Genomic DNA, 23,597 nt, shown 5'->3' on the forward strand with positions numbered 1-23,597 from the left:
TAGCTGATTAAAAATAAACCCAGCTATATTATTTTAAATCAGTAAAATCATCTCAAAACAACTGTTTCCCAAGAGGTTTATCATTATTATATGATGAAGTTATCAAACTTTGAAAGCCATTCAGGAAGCATTATCAAATTTATTAGTTCCTTGGTTACATTGGGTGAATTGGAATGGTCAGAAGTAACCAAGTACTTGTCTATCCTGATGTTCAGTTTCTGAAGGGTAAGGTGATCATGCCTGTTTCCAATCTTAAAGACCTTGGGATAAGCCAGGTGTGTGTGAGTGAGAGAGAGAGAAAATACAAATCACTGTTAGAAAGATACACTGATAGCTAATTCATTATCAGTTACCAGATGAAGCAGTGATTTATTCTCAAAATAGTAGCTACAGGGCAGCAAACCTACATGCACTATTGCAGATTTTATAGCCACAATTCTTTTTATGTTCAGAACCATGTATTTGAGTTGGATCAACTGGAATTATTATGCAAGCTTTCATACATCAAAACTTCATTTAAATTGCCAAAATCCCCAACAAAAGCATCTTGTACGAGAAGTAAGTGACACAGTGATTTTGGATGTACAGTTCTGCAAAACTTTATTTAGTGCCATGCATATACTATTACTAATATTGTAAATTTATTAGTATCTACAGTGATACAGGAATTACCCAATGAGATTAGATGAATGGTCCATCGCTTTCAAGACACTGTCTCCAAAAGCAACCAGTATCATTTATTTAAAAGTGTTTATAACAACAACAACAATAAATAACAACAAAAATCAACTTCTTTGCCCCACTCATTTGGGCAATTATGTAATAGCACGAACTCCGCCATGAAACCTCTGAGGGTTCCATTCCACTCCCAAGCCTGGATAAAAGGAGGAGGGCTGGTCAGATGAGTGACAATGCGCTGACTGTGAAATGGTGAGAATGTGCAGAGAATTGGGAAGCTGGTTTAGAGCGATAGAGGTACAAGACAAGGAGATCCAATATTGCCAAGTATCTTCATCATACATATAGAGAGAGCGATGGACAAGACCAAGGAATATGTAGAAGGGATATCTGTGCATGGGATAAGAAATAACTTGAGGTTCACTGGTGATATAGTTATCATTGAGGAAGATGAGAAACTAGTGAAAACTGTGCAGGTGCTAAATGAAGAAGGGAAGAGGTACAGACTGATTATGAACATTGATAAAACAAAAATAATGGTGTTTGGAGATACGAAATAGGAAGGAAGATCAGTGTAGACAAGATGGAACTAGAGAACGAAGAGAAGTTCACGTGTCTGGGGAGCAACATAACATATAATCTAAACTGTAAGAAGGAAACACTGACTAGAATAGTGAAAGCAAGAGCAAGTTTGAAGATGATGGATAAAATCTGGTAAAGCAAAGTGATTAGCTTAGGAATGAAGCTGAGCATCTTGAAAATATGTGCTTTCAGCAGCATGTTGTATGGATATGAGACATGGGATTTGAGGAGAAAAATACTGACATTCGATAGGAGTTGTTATAGAAAGATCCTGAGAAAAGGATGGATGCAGAAGGTCACCAACAAGAAATTATATAGGAAGATACAGCCAAAAAAGAGAACCTACTGGAGAAGGTTATACAATACAAATTACAGCTATTCGAATGTATTTGCAGAATGAATGATGACAGAAAAATCAAAATCCTCGTATTCAGCATAATGGACGGTTTGAACAGGAGAAGCAGCCCCCTCAGAGAATGGCTAAATATAGTAGACAGGTGTGGAGCTAGTCTTCAGAAACTAAGCCACTCCGCACTGGACAAGCAAAAACAGAAGAAAATAGTGAGAGAGTCATCAGACACCAATGGGCCCTGAGTGCATGGTTGTTGTTGTTGTTGATGGTGACGATGATGTAATAGCGTGCCTACAGAGAACAATCCTAACTAGTATAAATGAGATTATTATGCATACAAACATCCAATGTTTTCTAACCTTACAAAGCTCATCTCTCCACTATACCTTTTGGAAATAGTAACAGAGAGAAAGCCGTGCTAGTCTATACACTATCAAAACAAAAATGCAGTCCAGTAGCACTTCAAAGACTAACGAAATAATTTGTTAGGTGATGAGCTTTTGTGGAACAGACCCACTTCTTCAGACCATAGCCATACCAGAAAAGACTCAATAGTTAAGGCACAGAGAATCAAAAACAGTAATCAAGGTGGACAAATCAGAAAAACATTATCAAGGTGAGCAAATCATAGAACACTAGCACTGGAAGGGACCTTGAGAGGCCATCGAGTCCAGCCTCCTGCCCCAATGGCAGGACCAAGTACTATCCAAACCATCCCCGATAGATGTCTATCTAACCTGTTATTAAATATGTCCAGCGATGGCGATTCCACAACCTCCCTTGGCAATTTATTCCACTGTTTGACTGCCCTGACAGTTTGGAACTTTTTCCTAATGTCCAACCTAAACCTCCCTTGCTGCAGTTTAAGCCCGTTGCCTCTTGTTCTATCCTCAGAGGCCAAGAGCAGCAAGTTTTCTCCTTCCTCCTTATGGCTCCCTTTTAGATACCTGAAAACCGCTATCATGTTTCCCCTCAATCTTCTCTTTTCCAAACTAAACAAGCCCAATTCTTTCAACCTTTTTTCACAGGTCACATTCTCTAGACCTTTAATCATTCTTGTCGCTCTTTTCTGGACCCTCTCTAGTTTCTCCACATCTTTTTCGAAGTGCAGTGCCCAGAACTGGACACAATACTCCAGCTGAGGCCTAACCAGCGCAGAGGAGAGCGGAAGAATGACTTCTCGTGTCTTGTTCACAACACACCTGTTAATGCATCCTAGAATCATGTTTGCTTTTTTCGCAACAGCATCACACTGTTGACTCATATTTAGCTTGTGGTCCACTATAATCCCTAGATCCCTTTCTGCTGTAGTCATTCTTAGACAGTCTCTCCCCATTCTGTATGTGTGAAACTGATTGTTCCTTCCCAAGTGGAGCACTTTGCATTTGTCCTTATTAAACTTCATCCTGTTTACCTCACACCATTTCTCCAATTTATCCAGATCATTTTGAATTATGACCCTATCCTCCAAAGTAGTCACAACCCCTCCCAACTTGGTATCATCTGCAAACTTAATAAGCTTACTTTCTATGCCAATATCTAAATTGTTGATGAAGCTATTGAACAGAACTGGTCCTAACATAGATCCCTGCGGAACCCCACTTTTTATACTTTTCCAGCAGGATTAAGAACCATTAAGAACTACTCCCTGGGTATGGTTATCCAGCCAGTTATGCACCCACCTTATAGTAGCCTCATCTAAATTGTATTTGCCTAGTTTTTTGATAAGAACATAATGCAAGACAATATCAAATGCTTTACTAAAGTCTAGATAGACCACATCTACTGCTTCTCCCCTATCCAGAAGGGTCGTTATCCTATCAAAGAAAGGGATCAGATTAGTTTGACAAGATTTATTCTTTACAAACCCATGCTGGCTGTTTCCTATTACCTTACTACCTTCCAAGTGCTTCCAGATGATTTCTTTAATTACCTGCTCCATTATCTTTCCTGGCACTGAAGTTAAGCTGACTGGCCTGTAGTTTCCTGGGTTATTCTTATTTCCCTTTTTATAGATGGGCACTATATTTGCCCTTTTCCAGTCTTCTGGAATCTCTCCTGTCTCCCATGATTTTCCAAAGATGATAGATAAAGGCTCAGATACCTCCTCTATCAGCTCCTTGAGTATTCTAGGGTGCATTTCATCAGGCCCTGGTGACTTGCAGACATCTAATTTTCCTAAGTGATTTTTAACTTGTTGTTTTTTTATTTCAACTTCTAACCCTACCCCTTTCCCCACTAGCATTCACTATGTTGGGCACTCTTTCAGCAGACTTCTCAGTGAAGACCAAAACAAAGAAGTCATTGAGCATCTCTGCCATTTCCAAGTTCCCTGTTACTGTTTCTCCCTCCTCACTGAGTAAAGGGGCAGGGGAGAGTGGGGGGAAGAGAGGCAAGAATTAGATTAAGCCAAATATGCAAAAGAGCCCCAATAATGATCTAAAAAATTCCCATTACGGTTCAAACCATGTGTTAATGTGTCAAATTTGAATATAAAAGAGAGTTCAGCAGCCTCTCTTTCCAAAGTGTTGTGAAAATCCCTCTTCAGTAAGATGCAAACTTTCAGGTCATTACTAGAGTGGGCCATTCTGTTAAAGTGGCCACTGACCGGTTTGTGGATCAGGAGCGTTTTTATGTCTGTTTTATGTCCATTAATTCTTTGTCTAAGAGAGTTTGAAGTCTGTCCAATATACAAAGCATCTGGGCATTGTTGGCACATGATGGCATATATAATGTTAGTTGAGAAACAGGAGAATGTGCCCGTGATTCTGTGAATAACCTGGTTAGGTCCAGTGATGGTATCTATAGAATCTTCTGCTCCTCTACTCTCTGATTTGCTCACCTTGATAATGTTTTTCTGATTTGTCAACCTTGATTACTATTTTTGGTTCTCTGTACCTTAAATATTGAGTCTGTTCTGGTATGGCTACAGTCTGAAGAAGGGGGTCTGTCCCACGAAAGCTCATCACCTAATAAATTATTTTGCTTTTGGAAATACTATGAGTTCTGCATGCTAAATTTTCCATTGTGAAGAAAATATTTTTAAAAAATTTTACATCTAATTGGCCCAGTACTAAATTAAGGCTCATCTGTAGGATCAGCTAACTCACTTAAAAACAAGCAATATGTATATTTCTTCAATTAAACCTCAACTTCCACCATCACCTGAATTCCAAATGACATTTATCTTTTATCCTCTTTTATACAAGTAAACATATCCTTCCACTGGCTGGATTTTTGTACCCCTGCCCCACTCAAAAGAGAAGTACTTGTTCCCCCACTCGAAGACATAGTACTTGTTCCTTCATGGATGAAATCTCGTAGCTGTATTTTCTCCATTTTTCTCTGTGCCAGTCAGTACTAGCCATTGTATACTAACACGGGGGGCAAGTGTGCTGGGAGTGCAAAGTCAGAGTGCTCTGGAGCCTGGAAAAGCAGCAGAGTGCAGGAGGTTGGGGAATGCTGGAAAAGTTCAGTGATGCTAAGTCTTCCTCACTTGAACCCCCAAATCCTTCTCTCTCCTACCACCCATCACCCGTTATCGCCTTCCCCCTCACTCCCCTCACCCTTCAATTTCTCTGCTCCTATGACTCCTAATACTGTCTCCTGCCCAGCAAGCATTCATATGCTAAATCCCCCACCCGCAAAAGACAATTTACATTAACAAAATCAAATTGCCACTACCCATGATTCACAAATTGTAGAACTTACAGACATATATTGCAAAACGTCTTTTTGTCTAATGGGGTTCTGATTGATTTATTCTTTACTTATGTTAAACTGATGGTGGGTGAATTCACACTATCTATTTCAACAAAATCTGTTTGTGAGTCATCCAGACATACTATATTTCACTGTTTAAAAGAAGGAAACAGGTTTGAGGAGCAGGCTGTAACTCAGGAGTCCATTGGTCAAATGACCTCAAATCTGGCTCACTAGTGCTACTATCCATCCCCAGCAGGCAGATTTCCAGAAAAATCAGTGTAACCATCCAGATTTAACCTCAGGAAGGGTATACCTGTTAGTCTGAGGCATCACAAATAATGAGCAATTATGTAGCACCTTAGAGACTAACAAATTTATTCGCCCATGAGCTTTTGCAGGTAACAAACACTTCTTCAGATGATAGTATGTGTAGTATGTTTGTGATGAGATTTAATTGTAACTTATTTTTAAATAAGAAATTAAGTATTTTATTGATTTTAAAAATTTTAAAACTCTGAATTTTAAATAATTAATTTTTATCCAATCCTGACACCAGGAGCTGTATGTGGCCTTTACAGAGCTGACAAAAGCGTTGATCTGTCAACCATGAGGCTTTATGGAAAGTCATAAGAAAGTCTGACTGTCCAAACAAATTTATCACCATTGCAAGACTCCTCCAGAACCGGATGACTGCACCCATCCTGTGCAATGCCTTTATCTCTTAGCCCTTTGTCATCTGAAATGGCATAAAACCAGGTCTGTGTGTACAGGGACCAACTCTTCTAGCAGCTTATATGAAAACATTTACCTAACACCAACTACAAGAGGATACTGGCATCCAATATCAGACTGACAGCAACGTCTTCAATCTTTCACCACAACAGCAGAACTACCAAATTATCAAAAACAATAACCAAACTCCAGTACACAAATAACTATGCTATAGTTGAATACTCGAAGATCTACGAACACCTCTTAATTGCTTCTCTGAAGCTTACAAAAGTTTATAGCTAACTCTGAACATCAGCAAAACAGATGAAGTTCTCCATTAGCTGGTCCCTGATTAATACTCAGATGCAGCAAGGAAGATACATGTTGAAATAGGAGAATTGAAAAAACACAGACTACTTTGCTTATCTTGGCAGCCATCTCTCAGAAGGCAGACATAGATGGAAAAGGTCAACACAGGATCTGCTGCACTGCCCTTGCCAGATGTTCAACATTCACAATGTGGAGAACTATATAAAGTTAGCATAACTAACATGGCTTCTGTAAGGTTAAGTGTCCACGTGACTGGCTCCGCTTGCTGACTCCGCTTGCTGGCAGATAAGCTGACCATGGTATGACCCCACTCAGGAATGAACAGCACGAACTGCAAGGAGCTGGAAGGAACTGGATCTAACTGAACTAGGAGTACTGTGTCCTGTCAAGATAGGATGTTGAAAAATTATCTTTTTGTTCACCTGTTACTGTAGCCTATATCCAATCAAATGTATCCTAGTTACTGTGTTTGACCAATCAACTGTATGCAAGTTAAGACTATAAATGTTCCGTTACTTTGCAGAGGTACCTTATGCGCATAATAAACACCTTGTAATTCTACCCCAGAGAAGTCTCCGTGTCTCTCAGTTAGCTGGAACACTGTCGTTTCTTTGACAACATGAGAATCCATACCATCTTTATGGCTGTGAGCCTTACATGGCCTATAGAAAACACCTTAAGAACCTGGAATGTCAGCACCAGCACTTCCTTTGGAAAATCTTAAAGCTGAAGGATCATCACACTAATGGCAGTGTCCACACAGAAGCCAATATCACATGTTGATTATGCAACATCAGCTGAGATGGAACAGACACTGTGGCTGTTTCTACTGTGTGCATGCCTGATGTACTTTTACCAAAACAACTGTTGGAAACTCAACTCACATAAGAAGAAAGGAAACAGGAAGGCCAAAAGGAAAATTTTATGGATATCCTCAAGAAATGTAGTCATAGCAGCACACACTGGGAAGCAGGACCTCAGGATAGGGACAACTGATGAAGACTTGTCAGAGAAGGAAACTCCATTTTTGAGGAAAACTCCATTTACTTGGCCAAGAAGAACACCAGAAAAGAAAGGACAGACAAGTGTCATGAAGCAATCATGGTCCAACCCCATTAGCAGTGTGTGGCAATGAGCATGCAGTTCAAGGATCAGATTTCACAGTCAGCAAAGGACCCATGAAAAATAAAGTGCAACGGATCATCCTCAAACTCAAGGGATCACAGATGATGCACTGTTAGTTACATATCTCTCACCATGGGAGGATCTGGGTATAATCACAATATATAACATAGTTATGCTTACAAAAGCCCTGTGAGCTAAGGAAGTATTATAATCCTTATTTGACAGATGCGGAACTAAGACACTGAAGCTTTGTACACACTACAAAAATAACTTTGAAGTAGGGTACTACTCCATTCCTGGGAATGAAGTAAGGACTCCGAAGTCAGGCTCCCTACTTCAAAGTTAACTTTGAAGTAAGGGAAAACGTGTGTAGACTCTCTGCTGGCTACTTCAAAGTAATGCCTAACTTCAAAGTTACTTCCTAGCGTAGATGCACCCTGAGAGATTAAATGATATACATATGGCCATACTGGAAAACTGTAGCACATGAGAAAACTGAAGCAAGGTCTTTCAGCGCCCCAGCTGGTTTTGTAGGCAGTTGAATGTCCTCTCTTTGATACCTTAACACATTTGGATCTTTTAAGTACAGTAGTCCCTCAAGTTATGCGTAACTCAAATTTCACATAAGTCAAGGGTTGGCTTTTCTCCCTGGCAGAATGCACGTTCTGCAGCCAGGGAAGCAGCAGGAGCACCTGGAGCTCCTTTTTGAAAGGTAAGTCCTGGGGATGGGGAAGGGGGGCAGTTGGGGAGGGTCAAGCCCGGCGGTGGGTTAGGGCTATGGGGGGGGAGGGTCAAGCTGGGCCGCACAACCCTTTGGGATGGGGTTAAGCCAGAGCCACACAGGGTGGGGGTGAGCCAGGGCCAGAGCTGGGCATGGGGTGGTGGTGAGCTGGAGCCAGACAGGGTGGGGGTGAACCAGAGCCACATGGGTGCGGGGGTGGAAAGCAGGATTTTGAGTTGAATTAACTTGCATTAATGTAAGTTAAGCGCAACTCGAAATTGCACATTTCGAGGGATTACTATATAAACTTAGTTGTGAAATTACTGGACTCTTAAAATGTGTAACTAGAATAACTACAATATTCTTTCAACTATTTTGAACCATTATATCACTGATATGGACTCTCGAGCATAATTTTTTTTCCTTTTAGTAATAAAAATAAATCTTGGAAACTTTAAGAGGAATATTTCTTAATGTTACCTAAATATATGTTTGAGTCTATTTATCCACCCACTTGCTTTTTTATTGAAATATAATCAGTTTTCTACTAGCGACTCATTACTTTAATAGAAAAGTAGTATTGTAAAGAAAATTTAAAATGCATGATGGAGTATAAATTACAGAAAGTCTCTGCCCAAGAGTATTGTAAATGATTTTTCCTCAGCTACTCAGGAGAACTGGTAAGCACAAGTTTACAATTAAAAAAAGAACATTAAATAATATTAAAAAAACATGAAGTAAACCACAGTGCTCTTGTTTTGTTAAAAATATTAACTTAAACTTGAATCAGACTTAATAAAAGAAAAGATCATTAACAGCTGGACGTACCTGAGTGGAGCTCTGCTCTAAGGATGCTCAAATATTTTATTAGAATAACTATTTACTACTTTGAAAAAAGTTCAGAATTGCACACAAGAGAATTCTGCCCTCAATCCCACAACACTATTTTGCATTTATATGTATTTGCATTTTGCTCCTGTTCCACTGGAAAAGGAGAAATGTTGGGCAACACAAGGTCCCTTTTTTCAAATGTGGTATCTTAACACACGTTATGTTTCTGTGAGCATACAGGAAAGGTGCCTCCAGCATATCAAAATATTTCAAAAAGACTCAACTGAGGCAAAATGTAATAGTCTGAAGTCTGTAGACTCCTTGTGAGGAAATTATTCTGGGTACATCTATATTTTCACTGAGACATCAGCAATACCTGTCACTTTTTATCTCAAATCTAAATTTAGAGATTATATTGGTTGATAGCAATCACATCACCATTCAGAATAAATTCACTTCTATCAACCAGACATAAAACTGTTCAAACATTATATGCAAGTCAATAATTCAGCAACTTTTCTAACATTTTGGTATGTCAAATAAAAAAATAACCATGAATTGTACTTTACAATTATAGACTTAAATTATGGAAATGTAATTGATTTAAAATATCCACTAACATTAAATCAGAAAAGCCACTATTTTTAAAAGCCATGAACGCACATCACAAAATATTTAATTTCCTGTCCACTGAACAGACATGCTTTGGTAATTTGGTCTGAATACATGTAATTCATTTGCTCATTACCATAGTGAACACTGAAGTATTCTTGGAAGGATACACTTCTCATAAAATTTACCATAAAAACTATACAAATTATGTATGCTTCCCATGTTTTTCAATGATTTTTTTAATATTAATTATTTTTGCATCACTATTTCTTTGCTCTGTTTTACAAAACTCACTATGTGAAACACAGTGCTCCTCTTATCAAATGACATGAAAAATAGCCTCTAGGAATTTAGAGCAAATTTAAGGAGCAAAAGAAGAAATTAAACTATCAAGAAATACTGCTATTGTTTAAGGACTTCAGACTGACAGCCATGCTGTTTTCCAAAGAAAACCAAAAAATTGTTTTTTAAAATAACCATCCCATGCTATCTCTAATATCACACTTTTTTGAAAAAAATAATGAAATCTGCTATTCCACCTAACCAGCCTCCGCTAGGAAAGTATGTTTGCACTACTAAGACATTACTACATTCATACCCTATGCTGTTCCAGTAGTCACAACATAATTATTCCTAGATGTGCAAAGACTGCTAACTGTTTAATACAGTAAACTTCTAGCAATTCCACTGCAATGTTTCTAGAGACAGACAGACCTACTCTTTGTATGGAGTCATACGGGCAAAAGAGAGAAAATAATCAAAGAGTCAAACGCAAGTTTAAACATCCGATCACCACACAACAAATCAATTTTAACCATCTTTACTAAGATGAGTGAGCCTCCCCTTTTTAAATTTGATCATTTTCAATTTAAAGTCATTTAGCCTGCTTGGAAGCATACTTCCAAACTTTGCCCAACATAGGTACCATTGTGTCTGTAACACACTTAGCAACCGATTTTACATTCTCTGACTGAGAAAACCACTCCTAAACCCTGTGTACCTAAGAATACATTCCTTTTGGAGATCAGTATACATGTGCCTCGGATTACACTCTGTGTGTGTGTGTGTGTGTGTGTGTGTGTGTGTGTGTGTTTTTTTTACCCCACTGCCTTGTGGATTATCCTGGGAAGGAGAAAGGCTAAGGGAGTAAACCCTGACAGAAAATCCGGAGTGGAGTCTGAAGGCGGTTCGGTGTCAACTTCTGGCACTGTCCCGTCAACTCCTGCAGCTTCGCTGGTACCAGACGTGGAGGTCATCCTCTCCTTTGGACTATATCAGTAAAGCCGAGAGGGGGACACTGGTGTCTGGGCAGCCCAGAGTCTCCATAATAAATGCCCAGGCTCATGCCCAGAGAGGTACTCCGGCATCGCTGAACAGCGTTGCATCAACACGGGAGGCAACAGATACCGGTTATAAGCTCTTGCTTGATTGGCGTAGAGAACGAGCGCCAGGGGTTGCCTTCGACGGTGGGAGAGATCCTTGCATCTCACTGGACAGTCACCTCCCGCCTCAAGCTGGGCAGCCCCCAGCCAATAGGGTACTGTCCCGCCACAGTTCACCTGCCTCGCTGGGTGCGTGAGGCTTAAGGTTCCTGAACCTGACAAGTGACTGAAATTTGGGCACCAGGCAAACCAATAAGAAAATCAGCAAGAAATGAGAAACACCAACAATTTAAGCTTGCTTGCTGGAATGTGCGGACCATGCTGACCGGCTTGACTGAAGATCTTCAGGCCATCAGTGACACCCACAAGACCGCTGTCATCAACGAGGAACTGAAGAGGCTCAGAGCTGATATCACTGCACTGCAAGAGACGCGACTCGCAGATTCGGGATCTCTAAAGGAAAAGGACTACACCTTTTTCTGGCAGGGTAAAGCGCAAGAAGAACCCAGAGAGCATGGTGTTGGCTTTGCTGTCAGAAACACCCTTCTACAAATGGTGGAATTAGTCATGGGCGGATCAGAAAGACTTCTTCGGATCACGCTTCAAACTTGCACCGGTCCCGTCCACCTGATCAGCGCTTATGCTCCAACCCTGTACGCCACACCAGAAGTAAAAGACAAGTTCTATGATGTGCTTAGTGCTGCTGTAGCGCAAATACCTGCTCATGAACAACTGTACATCTTGGGTGACTTCAATGCAAGAGTTGCAGCTGATTGGGCCTCATGGCCTTCCTGCTTAGGACACTTCGGTGTGGGAAAAATGAATGACAATGGACAGCGTCTCCTTGAACTGTGCATCTGTGCATCATAAACACATTCTTCCAAACGAAGCCACAGCACAGAGTGTCGTGGAGACACCCACGCTCGAAGCACTGGCATCAACTAGATGTGGTCATCACGAGGCGTAATAACCTCAAAAACGTCCTTCTGACACGCAGCTATCATAGTGCTGACTGTGATACAGATCACTCGCTAGTTTGCTCCAAGCTCAAGCTGAGACCCAAGAAGCTGTACCACTCAAAACCTGCTGGAAGGCCCCGCATTGACACCAGAAAGACGGCAAACTCGGAGAAAGCTGAAAAGTTCAGAGAGACCCTCCAGGAAAATCTGCGCAGCGGCCCTGGGGGTGCCGATGCAACATCCAAATGGCAACATCTGAGGGATAGAGTTTACAACACGGCCTTGTCGGTGTTTGGAAGAAGAGCTAGAAACACGAACGACGGGTTCAAAGCTAACTCCAATGAGATAATTCCAGTCACTGAAAAGAAGCGCGCTGCACTCCTGGAGTACAAACGCTCACCGAGCCAGAGTACCCAGGAGGCACTTAGAGAGGCCACAAGAACAGTACAGCAGACAGCCAGGTGCTGTGCCAACAACCACTGGCTCCAGCTATGCAGCAGCATCCAGACCTGTGCTGACTTTGGTAATCTCAGAGGAATGTACGAGGGTATGAGGAAGGCATTAGGACCCACCCAGAACAAGATGGCACCTCTGAAATCCAAATCTGGTGAAGTCATTGCTGACAAAGCCAAACAGATGGAGTGCTGGGTTCAGCACTACTCCGAGCTGTACTCACGCGAGAACGTTGTGGTTGACGCAGCCCTCGATGCCGTCGAGCTCCTACCAGTAATGGACGAACTGGATCAAGAACCGACTGTGGATGAACCGAAGAGAGCCATCGACAGCGTTGCAGCAGGAAAGGCCCCTGGTCAGGATGGTATACCATCAGAGGTAATCAAATGTGCCGCGGACGCACTCCTGGAACCCCTATATGAGCTACTGTGCCTGTGCTGGACAGAGGGTGAGGTTCCACAGGATATGCGCGACGCTAACATTGTAACGTTGTATAAGAACAAAGGAGACAGAAGCGACTGCAACTACTGTGGAATCTCCCTCCTAAGCGTCACTGGTAAACTGTTCGCTTGCGTCATCCTTGGCAGATTCCAGAAGATTGCTGAGAGGGTGTACCCCGAATCGCAGTGCGGATTCCGCGCAAAGAGGTCTACCGTTGACATGGTCTTCTCTCTAAGGCAGCTGCAGAAGTGCAGGGAGCAGAGAAAGCCACTCTACATAGCCTTCATCGACCTGACCAAAGCCTTTGACTTGGTCAGCAGGGATGGTCTGTTCAAACTGCTCCACAAGATAGGCTGTCCTCCACGGTTACTCAAGATGATCCAGTCGTTCCACGAAGACATGAGAAGAACCATCCAATATGACGGCACATTATTGGATGCTTTCAGAATCAGGAGCGGCGTCAAACAAGGATGCGTGCTTGCTCCGACATTGTTCGGGATCTTCTTCGCACTCCTCCTGAAGCATGCCTTTGGATCTTCAACAGAGGGCATCTTGCTGCACACAAGATCTGATGGGAAACTGTTTAACCTTGCAAGGCTGAAAGCTAAGTCTAAGGTGCAAGAAGTCCTCATCAGAGACATGCTGTTTGCAGACGATGCTGCTGTAGTGTCTCACACAGAAGACCAGCTTCAAAAACTGCTGGATCAGTTCTCCAAAGCATGAAAGGACTTTGGGCTTACCATCAGCCTAAAGAAGGCAAACGTACTCGGTCAGGATGTTGCTGAATCCCCATCAATCAGCAGTGACAACTATACCTTAGATGTCGTCCACGAGTTCGTTTACCTCCGGTCCACCATCACTGACACCCTGTCGTTGGACACTGAGCTAAATAGGAGGATTGGAAAAGCAGCCACAACTCTGTCCAGACTCAGCAAGAGAGCGTGGAATAACAACAAGCTGTACACTCACACTGAAATGCAAGTCTACAGAGCCTGCATCCTCAGCACCCTCCTTTATGGCAGCGAGACTTGGACCCTGTATGCCCACCAGGAAAAGAGGCTGAACGTCTTCCACTTGCGCTGCCTCAGGCGCATCCTTGGAATATCGTGGAAGGACAGAGTGACCAACACCGCCGTCCTCGAGCAAGCTGGAATCCCAACCATGCACACCCTCCTCAGGCAGCGTCGACTCCGCTGGCTTGGCCACGTCCACAGGATGAATGATGGAAGGATTCCAAAAGACATCCTGTATGGTGAGCTAGCCTCTGGCAAAAGACCTCCCGGACACCCCCAGTTGCGCTACAAAGATGTCTGCAAGAGAGACCTCAGAGAGGTAGACATCAAGCTGGACAACTGGGAAGAACTAGCAGATGACCGCACCAGATGGAGGCAGGGGTTACACAAGAGCCTTCAGAGGGGCGAGATGAGGATCAGACAGCTAGCAGAGGAAAAGCGAGCGCACAAAAAGCACAACAAGGATTTGCCAGACACCCACTACACCTGCAAGAGATGCAGCAAGGACTGTCACTCTCGTGTGGGTCTTCATAGTCACAGTAGATGCTGTAAATGAAGTCCGCAATTGAAACTTTGAAGGGCGCGATCCATAGTCTACGCAGACTGAAGGATGCCTACTACTACTACTGTGTGTGTGTTTTCTTTCCAAAGAACATCATTTAGAGAAAAGATCTTGAGAGATGGGCAACAAATACCTTAGTTATTTCACCTGTGTCCCACTGTATAACCATATTCATTATTTTTGCACCATATTTAGATGTAATAGCTACTGAACAAATTAATTTTTAGAACCAATGGCTGAGTCTGAGGGTCCCAATACAGGCTGAACCTCTCTAATGTGGCACTCTCTCCCAGTAACATCCTTAATCCGGCATGATGTCAGTTACCCGGGGGACCACTTATCATAGGAATGACCAAGTTTCCTGTAGTCCCATAAAGTTTGTTTACAGACACCAGTTCTGCTTTCAGTGTTGTGTGCTGTTAATTAGCTCTAATTTATCTCTAGATAAATTACTAGGGCCCAATAAGCAGTGGAAGTGGTGGAAATGCTGCTAGACAAGATTGACACCCTTGGTCCAGCAAATTCCCTCGTTCGGCACCAGTCAAGTCTCAAGGACGACAGACTAGAGAGGTTCAACCTGTAGTTTATGCCACTTCAGTATTCCTGTTGGATTTTATGGCATTTAGGGTTCAAACAGCTCTCTTTAAATTAAGCAGAATTATGGAAGACCCTTACCAGAAGTCTGTAATCACTGCAGAACTTTTCTCCAGAAGCATTTCAAGGGTTGGGACCAGCAAAAATTAGTACCTCAAATAGCAACATATTTACCTAATTATGACAACATTTAGAACTGAAACTAAGTGCCTCACCATCTTCCACCACAAACTCCAGATAAAGTGTGGCAGTATGAGGATGCATGGGGACACATCTGCACCTATTTCATTTTCTGGACTCAACAATTTGGCCCCTGCTTACATCACTTTCTGATTTTTAAGACATAACCTTCTCTTCTTTCACATCACTGATTCTTAGCCTCTCTTTGCTATTCATCTGCGTATATTCTCCAATCAATATATGGAGCAAAACATGCAACTTAATGTTACAGTTACCTATTTTTTCTTCACTCATCTCCCTCGTGAAAAATCTGCTTCTTCCAGGAGGTCCATTAATATTGAATCCATGTCAGAAAATTCTGTCAACATACCATTTAAAACAAAACAATTTTTTCCTCTAAAATTAGCACTGCTCTTTGGGCTTCCCAGTCCATTCTTACATTTCATATAATTACTGTGTTATGTGCGAAAAGCATGCTATGCATTGCTCCAAAGACTGCAATCCCCCTGGGGCAAAGACATTGCTCAGTACCATACAACCAAAATAAAACAAAGTGATTGCTGTCAACAACAGTATCATGCATTAGACCAATATGGAACCTACAGCAGAATAATCAATGAATTACTGTCCAATAAATAGTGTCAAGAGCCCAAATTCAAACCTACAGGTACAAATGGAGTTAAACCAATGTACTTTCAAAGGGCTGGCTTTTGGGTATCACTTGACTAATAATTATTGCAGCTGCTCTTGCATTTCATAAGCCCCACTATATATTAAAAGCATAAAGAAAAAAAATACCCTGACTATTGCACAAGCTTAAAAAACAAATACTCTGCCTCTCTCCCAGGGTACCAGTTTCCATATGAAACAAAGTAGTAAATGATGAAACAATGCATTTTAACAGGAAAGTTAATTTATGGATGATTTTGTGTTTATGTTGGTGCTGCTCTTATATTTTTAATCAAGGGTGGATGACGCTGGGGGGGGATGAGGTGGGACAAAAAGTAATAATGAACATCCGAATCCTGGCAAGTCCAGATTTCTCTCAATTTCATGTGTATAGATAGGAATGAATGAACCCGCTATTCTGGCCTCTGCAGGGCCCCTACAAGCAATGAGTATGAACCCTTTGCTTTTATTTTGCTCTTCAAAGAAAAGAAAAGCACTAGCATTTTCAGAAAACCAAAACAGTAAACCACCAGTATGCTAAAAAATGTTTAAAAAAATACACTTGCTAAATGACAGAATTTGCCTTTTCTGCTTCTCCTCTGCAAGGCAAGAAAACCAAATCAAAAAGGTAGAAAGTTGCAGACCAAAGAGGCATGAACAAATGAGAGCTTCTGATTGGTTTGTTCCCTGTATGAAATCTAAAGAGACATGAGCTATCCACAGATCTGCACTAAAGCAGATTTCAGAAAAACAAAAAAAACAAAAAACATACTAATCCAATATGATACACTACAGAAATGCTAGCCAGTTACACTGATTTCCATGTTAACCCTGGCTTTCAGAGATACGTACAATGAAATACGTACGATACGTACAATGAAAAACTGTAAAAGAATATAAAACAAATCCAAAACAAACAGCCATACCTACTCTAAGTCAAATAAAAACAGTAAAATTCAGAAAGTGACTGATTTTCAATATTTGTAAAAATAACAAGTCCTACAGATTAAAAATAAGTACAGGTTCCTTGTGGAATACGCATGCCCCAAAGCAGTCTTATGAAAAACAAGATAAGTTCTTCCTCTCCCTCAACTGCAATGCTTCTCATTTACCCTGAATTTTAATCTTCCAGTTGTACTCATAAATATTGAAGACTGACTAAGTCAATTTTGATGAGAATTTTTTTTAAATTAAAAAAGTAGCGCAACTCAGAGTTCATAATTTGATTCAGTCTAAATACATCAAGCTTAATCTTTTACCATTCAGAATATTTTCTTAATATTGTTCTACTACACAGACTGTAGTGGAACACACGTGGTCTATAAACATTTGTTATTAACCAGGAAGAATACACTATACTCATCTCTCGCTATACAAGCACAATTGATTCCCAGCTTTCTACTTGTAGACAGACACTCGTAAGAGGGACACTAAATTCCTATTAAATTACATGTAAAAGTCTCTAGTTCCTAGAGCTCCTAACTTGGGGAAGGAGTGGCAGCAGGTGGAGCTGCTTTCAAAAGCTAAGTGAACCTTGGGTGGGGGAGGGTTAAAGGCTGGGGGTAGTCTGGGGCTGTGAGCAGGAGGGAGGGTTAAAAATCTGGTGGTGGAGGGGGGGTCAGGCAGCAGGGGCGTCTGGCTGCCACTGTTTGGGGCTGCCAGGCTGTGGGGGGGGGGACGTGTCAGGCGGCAGGGGAGTCTGGCTGCAGGCTGGTAAAGGTATCTGGCTGCCACGGGGCCGGCGGGGGTCAGGCCACGGGGCCGCAGGGGTTACAGGCGGGGGGGGGGGGGGGTGGTCAGGCAACGGGAGGTACAGGCAGCAGGGGCATTAGGCTGTGGGGGTTACAGGCAGCAGCACTGTCAGGCTGCGGGGCCACGGGGGCTATAGGCAATGGGGGGGTCTGGCCACAGGGGGTACAGGCGGCCACAGGGAGTACAGGCAGCGGGGGGAGGGGTCACGCTGTGGGGCCGGTAAAGGGGTCTGTCTGCCACAATTTAGGGCTGCAGGGGGTCAAGTGGGGAGAGGGTCTGGCCATGGGGTCAGCAGGGGCATCGGGCTGCTGTGGTTTGGGCCTGCAGGGAGGCTAGCGGGGGGCGGGGGTCAGATTAGGGGAGTTGGAGCCGCGGGGAGGGGGTAAGGCTCATATTGGGGGGGAGTTCACTTGTACAGTAAGGTAGGTAAACGCGTCCCTCGTTTAAGTGAGTACTCAAAGTACTCATTTAACAAGGGATGAGTGTATTCACATGATACAATCTTGTCATTTTCAACTTATTAAAGGTAACTAAAATTACAAACACTTTCTCAATATTATTTTCCAGTGTAAGCAATCATTACAGTATAACTGCCCTAGGGATACTATAAATTATTGAAAATACAAAAAAAGGTGGTTAGTGAGACAGTGAACAAGAGAAGGCAGTACCTCTACTAAAATGTGGCCCAAAATATAAAAGTTGGACAACTCCTGACAGAACTGGAACTTTACTGACTAATAACTTATTTGCAACCAACCAACAAAATGATAACACAGCACTAAGCAAAAGCAAGCCAACTATAGAATACGGCAACTACTGTCACTGTTCAAATGCAAAACAGTCCCAACAGCATAATTATGATTAGACGATAAAAGACTGAATCATTATTTTTTGTCATCAGGCTGTGTAGTGCCCTCACCTTTACTTTGACTATAAGTATCAAAATATGCAACCTAGGTTATATTTTATTGTATTTCAAACTTCTTTCTAACCCTGGAGCACATATAAACACTCCCCACCAAAATCATGTCAATACCTTTAAAAAACATTTTTTTTTAAACTTTAGTACAAGGAAGAGCTTGAATAGGTTGCACAAAAAAAAGATAAACGAGTGACTTTGGAGAGAAACAGTGTAGAAGCAAGACTTACTGAGTTCTTAACCATATGGATTTATTTAAAATAATAATTTTAGCCCTGAAAGTATATTACAGTAAAAATGAAATCCATCATGTCAAATTTAATCCTACTTCTATTTTTTCCAAAATTAATTTTAAAATTAAGTTTAAATTTTTTCAAACAGATTAAAAATGTTTTATGCAACTAGAAATATAGCATATCTGGGCTGCCAGGGCCTGCACTTCACAGAAGGCTGGAAATATATTTTAGTGTATATGATATTAAAAGTTTTTGTTTACGAAGTCTGCTGTACGGTGAAATTGTCATTTGAAAAGAGATGTCATTTCTATAGCGTTCTTAAGGTTATAGCTATATAGTACTTCCTGTAAAACTTTATTATAAGCAAGTTCTCACAAGCACAATGCAAGACTGGTGCTAAAACAAATTCTATCAACTGGAAGAAACTGCAAGAATTCCTGTGGCAACTTACAGACTAACAGATATTTTAGAGCAGGTCTTTACCCACGAAAGTGTATGTTTCAAAATAACTGTTAATGGGTAAGGTGCCACAGGACTTCTCGTTGTTTTTGAAGATACAGACTAACTCAGCAACTCCTCTCATACTTCAGAAAACTACTCATCCCAGATGAGTGAGGTTTCCATAACAAATGAAGAGCCATACAACATTAGTTTCCATAGAATGTAAGTCTTTAAAACAAAATCTGGTTCTTACAGTTGGAAAGATAACCTTCCAGAGCTGAACAAAAAGTAAACCAAATAAATGCCATCAAAATGAAGACTGTGGAATGAGCAGAGATGTCTACCGAGCCTCCTAATACTGTGCAGCATAAAAGGGAAAGAGGGAAAAGATGTTTTCTCCAATGTACTCCAGCCAGAAGGCTGATGGAAGGATAGTGTAACTGATCTTTTCCATCCCTGCAGAACCAGAAAGTTCTAGAGAAAGTGTCGAACAATGAAGAACCTCCCCCTCCCCCTTTCCTTCCCTTCCCAGCAGAAAAAAAGTTCTGAGAAAGGAATAGGAGAGAAAGCTTCTTCATATTCATTAAAAAAAAAAAAGCTAGCAAAGCTTCAAATTAATTAGACTCTTACTAACCAAATGCTTAAACAAAATAGAACTTCTGAACAGAAGCAAAGTGAACCCTAGTGGAAATCAAAGCACCTGCCCACTGTTCAGCAGGTGGTGCGACAGAAAAACCAGAATGAACATCTCATTAGAGTTTCATCCCTGAGCCTTTTGACAAAGATCCAACTCTTCTTTCATACTTAACTCTGTAATACATTTAGTGTTCTAGGTAAGTGTCTAGTGAACTATTCAGATTCTGCAAATGTTAAATGACTTCATGGAGAAAATATAAATTACAGAGGCAAGAGAGTAATTACCTTAGTTTTTAATCACATTGAGAGACAACTCAAAATGGTGACTATTATGGTATTGTACTAAATTACTGTTACATCACCTTAAAATAGCAATATACCCATAGGAACATATTTTAAAAGTTGCTGTTATTTAAGGCCTACTTCGCTACTGCTTACCCACACATGGTTGCACTATCCAACAGAACAAAAACAATGAATTTATCACGGAAAGGTTGCAAAACAAAACCCAATTCTGGGGAAATTTCTTTTCAAAACTACTTATTTTATACAGTCCTGAGAGCAACAAAATGAAGTTGGATCCAGTTTCTCAAAGTCGCACTGAAAAGACAGAATCTGGACTTCACTGAAATCAAATGGAGTTTTGTCATTCACTTTAACAGAGCCAGGATTTCATCAGACATCTGCAGCAGAACCAAGATGACCCTGCTCTCCAGGCTCATGGTCCTGTAGCATGTGAAAATAGCAATGCATACTCTTCTAATTAATAAAATCCTGTCAATTTTTCAGCTCCTAGAGCTAAATCAGTCTCTTTTTTAATACTAGCTAATGCTTTTATTAACTTTAAGCAAAGTACTTTAAAATGCACAGATATTTTCATGTAAAACAGAACAATACCAATTATACTGTATTCAGATTACTTCTGGGAAAATTTGCTTTCAGTAAAAAGTTTTCGATCAATCTACCGCTAATTTGAGCATTAGTTCTCATATAATCAAGTTTTAAAACACATCACAAACAAAAACTTTAAAAACTAAACATTAGTAAATGAGATTAATCTAACATTAGAATGAGAAAAACACAGAAAAAATGCATGCTCTCAAAGATTTGCCAGCTGTGTATTTAGCTGGAGTGAGATCATAAATCAGAGTTCCAACTCTGGAAACTTGAGTACATTAATGTGGTTACGTTACAAGGTACAGCAAAGCTGATAATGGCAACACAGACCCCAGTGCAGGGGCAGTCCCATCATAAAACTCACATAACATTTTTCTCCCGGATAATATGCTCCAGAAATCCAAGCTTAAAGAACAAAGTGTTACATATTCAGACTATATAGAAATTTCAGAGTTATGTGGCAACCTAGAACTAGAACAAGGGATCTAGCAATCCTAGTAAAGAAGAATGGTCAAGGGTGCCTTGGTTAATCAGAAATGGAACATAACAGGGACGCTACAGAGCAGGAGTAGGACCACATGCAAAACCCCTTCTGAACAGATTAGAAAACAGGGACTACTGCAGAGTTAGACTGCTTGGGTGCAAAAAATATTTTCTTTCACTTCTGATAGTGACTACAGCATGAGAGGTACGTTTCAAATATGAGAAAGTGTATTTCAGGTGCTGCAGCCCACTGCAGTAGTCATTAGGGAGCTCATGTCTGCAGTACCAGGGACCACTGTCCTCCTTATTTAGACTTTTCTACCTCACTTATTACATCCATGATATTGGCATGCCTATAAAACAAAAGTGGTGAAAGTGCTGAGAGTGGTGATCCCAGAGGCATCGTAACAGAAACATGCAAGGAGCAAGACACTTAATAACGGAAATTAAAGGAGAAAGTGGGGACACCCCAAGAAAGGCCAGAAAACAGTGCCAAGGGCCAGGTCTACATAGGGGAACAGCATTATTATGTGTTCTGATTACCAGTAGAGACTAAGATGTGCTAGGCACATCTTCAAGACAAGACATGTGATTGAAGAGTATAATTGTATGGCACAAGTTATTACAAAGTAGGGTATGGTCAGAACATGGCAGTTCTGGTTTGGCTGAGGACAATGGGAGGTACTGGAGAGAGCCAGGTCCGTATGAGAGAGTTACCAGGCCACTCTAGGGCAGGGATACGGGGCAGACAGCAGAGGGCGCCGTGGGGAAGACAGCAGGGACGGATAATGGGGGCACTTGGGGGCAGACAGTAGGGGGCGCTGCAGCAGGAACAGGCCCCAGGGATACTAGGGTCAGTACAGGGAGATCAAGTCAACGCCTATGTAGAACAGAAACGGTTACCACACAGATACAGCGCGCGCTGCTCCGACTGCTGGGGTGCCCAACCCCGTACCCCGTGCGCCCTGACAGGGAGAAGGCTGGTCCCCGCCCCCCGAACCCCAGTTAGCATTACCCAGCAAGCCCAGCGCCGCGCCGCCATCCTGCTACCGGCCAGCTCCCACGGGAAACGCATAGCCTCGCGAGAACTCGCTCCTTTTCCCTCCTCCTTGTCTCATACCGTCCCCTCCCCCACCGCAGCTGCGCTGGGAACCAACATGGCGATGGCGCGGCGCACGTATCCCGACCCCGCAGCACCCGGCGCGCGCACACGCACATGTGCACGCACGCGACGAGGAAAACGGGGAGGGCGGAGCCGATGCGCAGGCGCAAGAGTTGCCTTGCCGCTGAGGCCGCAAGCAGTTGGGATTCGAACCGGGCGCGCGAGCCTCCTCCCCCACGCGCTGGTCACGTGGGAATTTCCCCCTCCTCTCTCTCTTACCCCCCCCCAACCGCGAGTGCCAAACTCGGCATCATCCGGGTCCCCCCTTTCTCTTGTGCCGAGGCCTCACCTGGCTCCCGCTATCTCGCACGTACGGAGCCTACCGGCAGAGGAACCGCTTTCCCGGCTTCTTCCCTCTGCGCGCGCACCAGGCAGCGACGGCTTCGAGTCACACAGCGCCTGCTCCCCCCTCAGCGCGGCGGCGGCTCCGGCTCCTTCCGCTTCCTTCCCCTCCCCCCGCTGCAGTGGGGAGCAGCTCCCTGCAGCTCCTCCTGCTGGTCGCTGGGGGCTGCGGCCCGCCTCTGCCTGCGCTCGCGGGGGCAGGGTCGACGGAGCTGGGGCCGCCAGCAGCCACTGTTGGGCTGGAGCGGCGCGGGGGCGGAGGCATGTGTCGCTGTCCGGGGGCCCGCAGGCTTTGGCCATAGGCACGCGACGGCCGTGCGCCTGCCCGGAGGCCTGAGCTGGGCTCTGCGTAATGGGGATGGTGGAAGCTAGAGGTGCGAGGGAGGGTCCCCGCCCCATTTAAAAAGGTTTCCTTTCCGCAGAGCATGTGGCCCTTGGCCTTCCACCCCCAGCCATAAGAAGTGGGTCCATCTGGTTCACAGACTGTTGGCCAAAGGGTATGTTCAACTTTTGGGGACTTGCAGGTTTGTGGCCCCTGGGACAAGACATTGATGAGGTGAGCAGGTATATTTTGGCACCACCCTGTTCGTTTATAAATGATGTATAAAGAGTCCTGGTTACAGAGATGTCCTAGAAATAAAGTAAGGCAGTTTCTCTTCTGAGCAATTTCCAACCTAGTCATGTCTCAGCTCAAGAAATGCTCTGTTTCTTCACCTTCTCCAGTCCACACTTATGCCAGGGGTGCTTCTGTCATGTCTGCTGGGTTCTGCACAGATATTTCACTTGCTCCCTTAGTTTCTGCATTTGTGGTCGAGGAACAGACTATGCC

The 23,597-nt window shown here is 42.7% G+C and overlaps 1 protein-coding gene across 5 annotated transcripts in view; it reads right to left on the reverse strand.

The window, feature by feature from the left end:
• The window catches only part of ZZZ3 (zinc finger ZZ-type containing 3), a 124,908-nt gene extending 102,063 nt beyond the window's left edge, over window positions 1-22,845 (reverse strand). For 3 of the 5 annotated variants that reach the window (XM_075002797.1, XM_075002796.1, XM_075002793.1), the window contains exon 1: window positions 22,716-22,845. The gene's annotated coding sequence lies outside the window, so the exon portion shown is untranslated. Of the gene's footprint in view, window positions 1-22,279; window positions 22,336-22,715 lie in introns of those variants that run through there. The other 2 variants (XM_075002795.1, XM_075002794.1) reach the window with 2 other exon arrangements.
• Between the last annotated feature and the right edge of the window lie 752 nt (window positions 22,846-23,597).

This window comes from Carettochelys insculpta, chromosome 9, assembly GCF_033958435.1.
Source record: "Carettochelys insculpta isolate YL-2023 chromosome 9, ASM3395843v1, whole genome shotgun sequence".
NCBI classification, from domain to species: Eukaryota; Metazoa; Chordata; order Testudines; family Carettochelyidae; genus Carettochelys; species Carettochelys insculpta.